This window comes from Anopheles ziemanni, assembly GCF_943734765.1.
Source record: "Anopheles ziemanni chromosome X unlocalized genomic scaffold, idAnoZiCoDA_A2_x.2 X_unloc_2, whole genome shotgun sequence".
Taxonomy (NCBI): Eukaryota; Metazoa; Arthropoda; class Insecta; order Diptera; family Culicidae; genus Anopheles; species Anopheles ziemanni.
The window spans coordinates 75,147-85,000 of NW_026689785.1; positions in this window are offsets into that span (position 1 = coordinate 75,147).

A 9,854-nucleotide genomic window follows, 5' to 3' on the forward strand; every position below is an offset into this window, starting at 1 on the left:
CAAATGTTACCACACCAAGCAAGGCAAACTTATATGAAGCAAAGGACCCTGATGGGTCATATGGTATTTTACGAAAAATCGGCTAAGTCCCAAAATGGGGATGTCAGAAATACACTCAAATGTTACCACACCAAGCAAGGCAAACTTATATGAAGGCAAGGACCCTGATGGGTCATATGGTATTTTACGAAAAATCGGCTAAGTCCCAAAATGGGGATGTCAGAACTACACTCAAATGTTACCACACCAAGCAAGGCAAACTTATATGAAGCAAAGGACCCTGATGGGTCATATGGTATTTTACGAAAAATCGGCTAAGTCCCAAAATGGGGATGTCAGAACTACACTCAAATGTTACCACACCAAGCAAGGCAAACTTATATGAAGCAAAGGACCCTGATGGGTCATATGGTATTTTACGAAAAATCGGCTAAGTCCCAAAATGGGGATGTCAGAACTACACTCAAATGTTACCACACCAAGCAAGGCAAACTTATATGAAGCAAAGGACCCTGATGGGTCATATGGTATGGATCGAAAAATCGGCTAAGTCCCAAAATGGGGATGTCAGAACTACACTCAAATGTTACCACACCAAGCAAGGCAAACTTATATGAAGCAAAGGACCCATATGGGTCATATGGTATTTTACGAAAAATCGGCTAAGTCCCAAAATGATGATGTCAGAACTACACTCAAATGTTACCATACCAAGCAAGGCAAACTTATATGAAGGAAAGGACCCATATGGGTCATATGGTATTTTACGAAAAATCGGCTAAGTCCCAAAATGAGGATGTCAGAACTACACTAAAAAGTTACCACACCAAGCAAGGCAAAGTACCTAGGTGAACCCTAGGAAGAAACACGGACCAAGTCAGATGGCCTAAGTCAATAGAACAAGTGACCTAGGCAAAGTTGTATGGCGCTGAGGACCCTGAAAAATCTGGTTAGTGTAGTTTAGACAGGGTAGGTTTTTGGGTCGGCCGAACCCCCTTATTTTGGGTTTTGGCCTCATCAAGAAGCTACACCTAGGCAAACTGCCTAGGGTGAAAGTGCGAAGACCAATCGAATAGTAAGACAAGTTTTGACCGATCGCCCTAGGCAAGCTTGTATGAAGAAAGGGACCCTAAGGGTCATATGGAAATACATGAAAAATCGGCTAAGTCCCAAAATTGGGATGTCAGAACTACACTAAAAAGTTACCACATCAAGCAAGGCAAACTACCTAGGTGAACCCTAGCAAGAAACACGGACCAAGTCAGATGGCCTAAGTCAAGAGTGCAAGTGACCTAGGCAAAGTTGTATGACGGTGAGGACCCTGAAAAATCTGGTTAGTGTAGTTTAGACAGGGGAGGTTTTTGGGTCGGCTGAACCTCCTTATTTTGGGTTTTGACCTCCTCAAGAAGCTACACCTAGGCAAACTGCCTAGGGTGAAAGTGCGAAGACCAATCGAATAGTAAGACAAGTTTTGACCGATCGCCCTAGGCAAGCTTGTATGAAGAAAGGGACCCTATGGGTCATATGGAAATATACGAAAAATCGGCTAAGTCCCGAAATTGGGATGTCTGAACTACACTAAAAAGTTACCACATCAAGCAAGGCAAAGTACCTAGGTGAACCCTAGGAAGAAACACGGACCAAGTCAGATGGCCTAAGTCAAGAGTACAAGTGACCTAGGCAAAGTTGTATGGCGCTAAGGACCATGAAAAATCGGGTTAGTGTAGTTAAGACAGGGGAGGTTTCAGGGTCGGCTGGACCTCCTTATTTCGGGTTTTGGCCTCCTCAAGAAGACAGACCTAGGCGAACTGCCTAGGGTGAAAGTGCGAAGACCAATCGAATAGTAAGACAAGTTTTGACCGATCGCCCTAGGCAAGCTTGTATGAAGAAAGGGACCCTATGGGTCATATGGAAATACATGAAAAATCGGCTAAGTCCCAAAATTAGGATGTCTGAACTACACTAAAAAGTTACCACATCAAGCAAGGCAAAGTACCTAGGTGAACCCTAGGAAGAAACACGGACCAAGTCGGATGGCCTAAGTCAAGAGTACAAGTGACCTAGGCAAAGTTGTATGGCGCTGAGGACCCTGAAAAATCGGGTTAGTGTAGTTCAGACAGGGGAGGTTTCAGGGTCGGCCGAACCTCCTTATTTCGGGTTTTGGCCTCCTCAAGAAGACAGACCTAGGCGAACTGCCTAGGGTGAAAGTGCGAAGACCAATCGAATAGTAAGACAAGTTTTGACCGATCGCCCTAGGCAAGCTTGTATGAAGAAAGGGACCCTATGGGTCATATGGAAATATACGAAAAATCGGCTAAGTCCCAAAATTGGGATGTCAGAACTACACTATAAAGTTACCACATTAGCAAGGCAGACTTGTATGAAGAACGGGACCCTGGTGAAAGTAGCAAATATCCCAAACCGAACATGAATATTATACACACAAGAGTACGAACATAAAGGAACACGGACCAAGCGTACCGAGAGAATCGGTACTATAGAACCCTCGTGGTTCTACACAAAGACTTTATGTTAGGGGTTCAAGCCCCATAGTACTCAAACGGTGACAGTAGCAAATATCCCAAAACGAACGTGAATCTTATTCACAAGAGTACGAACATAAAGGAACACGGACCAAGCGTACCGAGAGAATCGGTACTATAGAGCCCTCGTGGTTCTACACAAAGACTTTATGTTCGGGGTTCACACCCCAAATCGAACGTGGAATTTACTTTCTGATGGTCATGCGGTCGTCCAAAGGGGTCTAGTATCCTGGGATGACAAGCATCACGGGCACAGCTCGTATCAAAACAGTCGAAGAGGCCCGCGAAAGCTTGCTTTCCATGGCTATGCGATGCACAAATTGAGTTTACTCACCGTAGTATAAAACGAACGAACCGAACCTATCCGAGTAGGGATAATGGGCGCAGTAACATACTTCTGTGACCCAGCGAGAGTTGAACGAGGTGACATGAACTGTCAGTGGCTTATATCAGATGGGATACATACATGAGATTGCTTTCAAATCTACACTCGAAAACCTAACCAAGTAAAAGCGAACGTGGGGAGGATTCGAAACTGGTAACGAAATCTTAAGCTGGAAAGAGTCATCACTATGGATACATATTATGCGAAACCAATCAAGTGCTCATTACTGATCCAAAACCGAAGAGCACTAGTGAACACCTTAATCTCACCCTAGTTCACATCCAAGTGATCGACCACGTGTGTGAAGCAAAGACCAATCGAATTCCTCAATGGACCGAACACTATGAACAAATGGCCAAAAACGTTATAACTATCCAAACATACTACTATCTAGCGAAAGTCATCACGATGGAACCATACCATGATCTTTAACCTATAGCGCTCACCATATTCCTACCCAGAGTGCAAGTGAACAGATTGCCCACCCTTACCCAGTTCACAACCACGTGATCGACTAACATACCGAGGTTACCACAAGTCAAAGTTATACGTTTACAAGCGCAAGACCAATCGAAAACCCCGAAAGCAATCTCGACCCAAAATGTATTATCCGTGAGTGTAGTCGAGTCTCGTACTCGTCATCTGTAATCGTCGGATAGAATATCCAGTACACGGTTGTCTTTCCAAATGAAATCTACATACAGAACTCGCTCTTGGCAAATGGGTGGCAATGGCGCAATCAGGAGCGAGTTCCCGTCCGGGTGCCAAGTGATTGGCAAATGTCTGGGGGAAAGCAACCATATATTGATTTGTCTGTTAGTGTACTGGGTGTTTGAGGTATGTAGTATCCACGCTTGGTTGGGTGTGTCAGAGGACCATGGATGCGTTCACAACCCCAATTGGGGTACATCGGGAATGATTTTGTGGAACCGATGTGCCCGGCACACACTAAGTTTTGTTGCAAGTTAATAGTGTGCCATGTCCGGGGGGGTTGTGATTAAACTCTGGTGAATTGCGTACTGTGGTGATTGGGGTATGAAAGCCCCGCAGTTGCAATGATCGGACGCGCCTAGCGTGTCCTTTAGTTGATGGTAGGGAAATGAAGGCCCTTGTCAGCTCACCTAAGTATTCATGGAAGTTTGGCATAAGGTCGCTGTGGTAGGGGTATGAAGGCCCCGTCAGCGCATGCACAATCGGGCGCACGTGCGCTTAGCGGAGTCGAATGCCGCTCAAGTGCCTGTCCGGTGCATCGGGTGTGTGTGATACGAGGGCAATGAGGTTCGCACGGGGGCTCGCCTCCCGTGTGCTACCGGACTTGACAACATATAGAACGTGGTGTTTGCTCCTCCGGGTGCAATGGGACAATGAACATTCGAACGCAAAGTCGGAATTCTGGTTGATCCTACCAGTAATATACGCTCGTCTCAAAGGTTAAGCCATGCATGTCTAAGTACAAACAGATTTAATGTGAAACCGCATAAGGCTCAGTATAACAGCTATAATTTACGAGATCATCAACCTAGTTACTTGGATAACTGTGGAAAATCTAGAGCTAATACATGCAACATGCCAGGACCCTCGCGGGAACTGGTGCACTTATTAGTCAAACCAATCGCGGGTTCTCCGTGTCATTGAGTTGAAGTCTGGATAATGATGCTGATCGTATGGTCTCGCACCGACGACAGATCTCGCAAATATCTGCCCTATCAACTATGGATGGTAGTATAGAGGACTACCATGGTTGCAACGGGTAACGGGGAATCAGGGTTCGATTCCGGAGAGGGAGCCTGAGAAATGGCTACCACATCCAAGGAAGGCAGCAGGCGCGTAAATTACCCAATCCCGGGACGGGGAGGTAGTGACGAGAAATAACAATATGAAACTCTTTAATGATGTTTCATAATTGGAATGAGTAGAGCATAAATCCTTCTACGAGGATCAAGTGGAGGGCAAGTCTGGTGCCAGCAGCCGCGGTAATTCCAGCTCCACTAGCGTATATTAAAATTGTTGCGGTTAAAACGTTCGAAGTTGATACTTGTCCAACACAGTCCGGCTCCGCCGACCCGGTCAACCCGTGGTCGGTGGGCCAAGTCGGAATCTGGTTGCGACTCAATGGTGTGGTAGGGCACCAAGTCTGTGTCATGGTGTGCCCTTCAACGGGTGCAAGTGTAACATAGAGCTCGACCGCTCACGTTTACCTTGAACAAATTAGAGTGCTTAAAGCAGGGTGCCCAAACGCCCTAGAATAATCTTGCATGGAATAATGGAATACGACCTTGGTCTAATCTTTCATTGGTTTGTACTCAGACCGGAGGTAATGATTAACAGAAGTAGTTGGGGACACTAGTATTACGGCGCGAGAGGTGAAATTCGTAGACCGTCGTAAGACTAACTAAAGCGAAGGCATTTGTCAAGGATGCTTTCTTTAATCAAGAACGAAAGTTAGAGGATCGAAGGCGATTAGATACCGCCCTAGTTCTAACCGTAAACGATGCCAACTAGCAATTGGGAGACGCTACAACCAGGTGCTCTCAGTAGCTTCCGGGAAACCAAAGTCAGGTTCCGGGGGAAGTATGGTTGCAAAGTTGAAACTTAAAGGAATTGACGGAAGGGCACCACAATGAAATGGAGCTTGCGGTTCAATTTGACTCAACACGGGAAAACTTACCAGGTCCGAACTTATGGAGGTGAGACAGATTAATAGCTCTTTCTCAAATTTAAGGGTAGTGGTGCATGGCCGTTCTTAGTTCGTGGATTGATTTGTCTGGTTAATTCCGATAACGAACGTGACTCACATATGCTAACTAGAACGCAGTCAGCGTTAATGCGTCGATGCCGATTGGAACGGGTTAGGACCTTTCGGTGGAGTATGACCTGACACCTTCGCTGTTCGTGTGCGCAAGTGCACTTACGGTACGCTGCTTAGCAGGACAATTTGTGTTTAGCAAAATGAGATCGAGCGATAACAGGTCCGTGATGCCCTTAGATGTTCTGGGCTACACGCGTGCTACAATGTGGGTAGCAGCGTGTCTCCTATTCCGAGAGGAACGGGAAATCACTCAAATACTCACTTAGTAGGGATTATGGATTGCAATGGTCCATATGAACTCGGAACTTCTAGTAAGTGCTGGTCATCAGCCAGCGTTGAATACGTCCCTGCCCTTTGTACACACCGCCCGTCGCTACTACCGATGGATTATTTAGTGAGGTCTTTGGAGATGATCGTTCGCTGGATCCTCGTGAACCGCGTCTGCTTTATCGAAGTTGACCGAACTTGATGATTTAGAGGAAGTAAAAGTCGTAACAAGGTTTCCGTAGGTGAACCTGCGGAAGGATCATTAGTGGCCAAGTGATCCTTCCAGAAGTCCGAACCTGCGGGTTGAGACTTCGGCACAAGTTGCCATATGATAATTGACGAAACACTATAGAAGTCCGAACCTGCGGGTTGAGACTCAGGCACAAGTTGCCATATGAAAGTTGACGAAACACTAACAAGTCCGAACCTGCGGGTTGAGACTTAGGCACACGTTGCCTTATACATGACTTCGAACAAATACACAAGTCCAAACCTGCGGGTTGAGACTTAGGCACAAGTTGCCTTATACATGACTTCGAACAAATACACAAGTCCGAACCTGCGGGTTGAGACTTAGGCACAAGTTGCCATATGAAAGTTGACGAAACACTAACAAGTCCGAACCTGCGGGTTGAGACTTAGGCACACGTTGCCTTATACATGACTTCGAACAAATACACAAGTCCGAACCTGCGGGTTGAGACTTAGGCACAAGTTGCCTTATACATACATTGGCCAAATAAACAGAAGTCCGAACCTGCGGGTTGAGACTTAGGCACAAGTTGCCATATTATATTCGATCAAACACTAAGTAGTCCGAACCTGCGGGTTGAGACTCAAGACCGTAACAAGATGTCACTATACAAGTCCGAACCTAAGGGTTGAGACTTAATGCGATCTAGATACCAAGTTGACATCCAATACCTGTTGAGCAAAACCAAAGATTCCCTGTTCTCGAATGATTACACTATATAACAGGGAATCATGAAGAAATCAAGCAAGCGTGAAACAAAGTCATCACTTGGGCATGCTCGATAGCCAACCACATGACCTTAACCTAAGAGAGCATGCAAACCACATGATACCTATAAACGATTAACCCGCCCTAGTTCAATCGTTCACCAAGTGATGACTTCAGTATGGCTAAGAGAAAAACTTTTAAATGGGAAAAACTCTAAGTCCGAACCTCCGGGTTGAGACTTCCGCGTCGGAGGTGGGCGCACCTCCTATCCGAAAGATGATGAATCAGGGGTGTTCGGTCAGCAATGGTCGGATGCCCCGTCGTAGTCCAACTATGACAATCAAAGTCAAGACCTCCGGGTTGAGACTTTCCGCGAGTACAAGCATAAAGGAACACGGACCAAGCCGTACCGAGAGAATCGGTACTAGAGCCCTCGTGGTTCTACATTGAGAGAGCCCTCGTGGTTCTCATTAGGGGCTTTATGCAAGTCGTACTCAATACTGTGGTGTGAAGTATAAAGTATAGTCCTCGCCTGGTCCACGCTGCTTCGGCGGTCCTGGGTAAGATAGTTAATTCTAGCTTGCCCTATAGTGGAATGAGGACACTTAATGCTTCGTCTTTTAGCGGCGGCTAGACTCCTCCTCACGGGGAACGAGTTGACGCGCACAGCGGCGGCTTACGCACTATGGCAATCATGGATGCCTGAAGATTCCGTGAAGTTCTCCCCTGGTCCACGCTGCCTCGGCAGTCCTGGGTAAAATGGAATATTTCCAGCATGCCCTATAGTGGAAGAGGACTATCCAACAATACAAAGTCAAGACCTCCGGGTTGAGACTTTCCGCGTCGGTGGTGTCGCGCACCGCCTATCCGAAAGATGGTGTAACAGGGGTGTTCGATCAGCAATGGTCGGATGCCCCGTCATAGTCCAACTATGACAACCAAAGTCAAGACCTCCGGGTTGAGACTTTCCGCGTCCGGAGGTACGCGTACCGCCTACCCGAAAGATGGTGTGCTTCTGGGGTATTCGATGAGTCGGATACCCCGTCGTAGTCCAACTATGACAATCAAAGTCAAGACCTCCGGGTTGAGACTTCCGCGTCCGGAGGTACGCGTACCGCCTACCCGAAAGATGGTGTGCTTCTGGGGTATTCGATGAGTCGGATACCCCGTCGTAGTCCAACTATGACAATCAAAGTCAAGACCTCCGGGTTGAGACTTCCGCGTCCGGAGGTACGCGTACCGCCTACCCGAAAGATGGTGAATCAGGGGTGTTCGATCAGCAATGGTCGGATGCCCCGTCGTAGTCCAACTATGACAATCAAAGTCAAGACCTCCGGGTTGAGACTTTCTAAGAGTACAAGCATAAAGGAACACGGACCAAGCCGTACCGAGAGAATCGGTACTAGAGCCCTTGTGGTTCTACATTGAGAGGGCCCTCGTGGTTCTCATTAGGGGCTTTATGCAAGAAGTACTCAATACTGTGGTGTGAAGTATAAAGTATAGAGTCCTCCACTGGTCCACGCTGCTTCGGCGGTCCTGGGTAAGATAGTTAGTTCTAGCTTGCCCTATGTGGAAGAGGGCATACAAGACAAAGTATAGTTCTCCCCTGGTCCACGCTGCTTCGGCGGTCCTGGGTAAGATAGTTAATTCTAGCTTGCCCTATGTGGAAGAGAGCATACATGAACCAAGAACGAAGGTTAGATCGAGGAATGATTCGACAACTAACCGATGGTATGAAATGTGAAGAATTCAAGCAAGCACACAATCAAGTCATCACTTGGGCATGCTCGATAGCCAACCCTATGACATTAACCTAGTAGAGCATGCGAAAACCAATATATATGTAAACGATGCCCCTCCCTAGTTCAGCGCTTCAACCAAGTGATGACTTCAGAATGGCTAAATCAAATCGGTTCAAAACATACCATCGGTACCCTATTGAAACACACAAGTCGATATCAAACCTCATGATTGTGTAGTCCTCCACTGGTCCACACTGCTCCGGCGGTCCTGGGTAAGATAGTTCATTCTAGCTTGCCCTATGTGGAAGAGGGCACATTACTCAATACTGTGGTGTTATGAACAAAGTATAGTCCTCCACTGGTCCACGCTGCTTCGGCGGTCCTGGGTAAGATAGTTAGTTCTAGCTTGCCCTATGTGGAAGAGGGCATACAAGACAAAGTATAGTTCTCCCCTGGTCCACGCTGCTTCGGCGGTCCTGGGTAAGATAGTTAATTCTAGCTTGCCCTATGTGGAAGAGAGCATACATGAACCAAGAACGAAGGTTATGATCGAGGAATGATTCGACAACTAACCGATGGTATGAAATGTGAAGAATTCAAGCAAGCACACAATCAAGTCATCACTTGGGCATGCTCGATAGCCAACCTCATGACATTAACCTAGTAGAGCATGCGAAAACCAATATATATGTAAACGATGCCTCCCTAGTTCAGCGCTTCAACCAAGTGATGACTTCAGAATGGCTAAATCAAATCGGTTCAAAACATACCATCGGTATCCTATTGAAACACACAAGTCGATATCAAACCTCATGATTGTGTAGTCCTCCCCTGGTCCACGCTGCTTCGGCGGTCCTGGGTAAGATAGTTCATTCTAGCTTGCCCTATGTGGAAGAGGACACTTCATACTTCGTCTCTAAGCGGCGGCTTGACTCCTCCCTACGGGGAACGGGTATACGCGCACAGCGGCGGCTTACGTTATGGCAGTCATGGATGCCTTACGTTTCCATGAAAAGTGTGTTCCTCCCCTGGTCCACGCTGCTTCGGCAGTCCTGGGTAAGATAGTTAGTTCTAGCTTGCCCTATGTGGAAGAGGACACGTAGACTTACTGTGGTGTGAAGTATAAAGTTCAGTTCTCCCCTGGTCC